Raw genomic sequence first — 1,690 nt, 5'->3', positions numbered from 1 at the left:
ATAGGAATGTGATGGCTTTGTGGCCTGACGGAGGTAACAATGGCTACGTCGGGAGATGTGAAGGAGGAGGTCTCTTTATAAAGACAAAATTCATTAATAGGTAGTTGAGGTTCTATCAGGTGATCATTATTGAGGAGGATTGTTTTCCTTTCAGGAAGTTCTTCCTCATCAGATTTATGATCGTAAGAATTAGCACGTTTGAGGACTTGCTCAGTAAGGGCATCTAATTTGACCTTATCAAGTCTGGATCTAATGTCCTTAATATCTTTCTTAAGTAAGTTCTGAGACTCCGTATCTAAGATCAGAAATAGAGCGTTCGGGAGACTTCTCAAATCTAGACATGATTTGCTTCATGCTGAAAGGTTCATTGATGACCTTAGGTTTAGGCATAGGTTCGTCCTCTTGTTGATCGAGAATAAGTATTTTGAGTTCTAGAAGATATCTATTTCTAGAATCTTCATCATTGATATGTTGAATGATATCGAAGAGGGTTTCTTTAGAGTTATCGGACAAACCTCTGATTCTTTGAGGAAGGCTATCACAAGTACAAAATATTTCATTACACTTGTTTCGACACTAAATTTGAAGGTTTGGAATGTTCATAAGTTTAATCGAGAGTTGACTTTGATGATATTAGGTTCGAATTATTGTTCCGGGAGTTGGAATAGGTTCGTTATGTCATTTGGAACTTGTATGCAAAATTTGGGTTCATTCCGGAATGATTAGGCTGGAATTGAATGCTTGGTTCGAAGTTTGAAGTTTATGAACTTAAGAGATTGATCTTGATTGACGATTCATGATTTTGATGTTAATATGTGTGATTTGAGGCCTCGAGTAGGTCAGTAATATGTTTTGAGACTTGTTGGTATATTCAGACGGGGTCCCGAGGGGCTCGGGTGAGTTTCGGGGTGGTTTCAGACCATTTCTAGGCCATTTTTAGTTGCTGGGTTTTGGTTACAACAATGTTCATTGTGATCATGTAGAATTGGTCGCGATCGCGAAGAGTAAAATGGGGAAAATGTGCCTGTGAATCGCGATTGTGGAAGAGTTTTCGCGACCGCGTAGAGGAAAATTCTACGGTCACTAACTCGACTTTGGAAGCTTATATCTTGCAATCTATAAGGAATTTGGAGATGATCCAAAATGAAAGTTGTAGCCCTTGTGTCTAGTTTTTAGAAAATCAAACCGTTTGGCATTTGGAGTTATGTACAGAGAGTTATGGCTAATACACTACATGCTGTCTGAGAAGAGTTTGGGGAGTGTTAATAGAAGTCTGTTCATCGCGATCAGGGGGACATGGCCGCGATCGCATAGAGTAAAATTTTCATGGAAAATTTTTGTAATAGCGATCGCGAGGTTTTGATTGCGATCGCGAAGGGTACCCCTAGAGCAGACCTTCAAGTACTCTATTTCGAAGGTTTAAGGTATTTTAGCATATTTTGAGCTATGGAGCTCAGATTGAGGTGATTTTCACCACATGAATTGGAATAAGTGATTCTAACTCGGTTTTGGTTATTATACATGAATCTAATATTGTTTTTATAATTTAATTATTATTTTGAATTGGAAAAATCGGGAAAGATTTGCGAAACTTCATAGACTATAATTTGAGGATTTGAAGGTCGAGTTAAGATCGAAATTGAATAAGTTTGGTATGATTGGACTCGTTATTGAATGGGTGGTCGGATTT

This window comes from Nicotiana tabacum, chromosome 22, assembly GCF_000715075.1.
Source record: "Nicotiana tabacum cultivar K326 chromosome 22, ASM71507v2, whole genome shotgun sequence".
NCBI lineage: Eukaryota > Viridiplantae > Streptophyta > Magnoliopsida > Solanales > Solanaceae > Nicotiana > Nicotiana tabacum.
Note: the sequence above shows the minus strand (reverse complement) of the source record.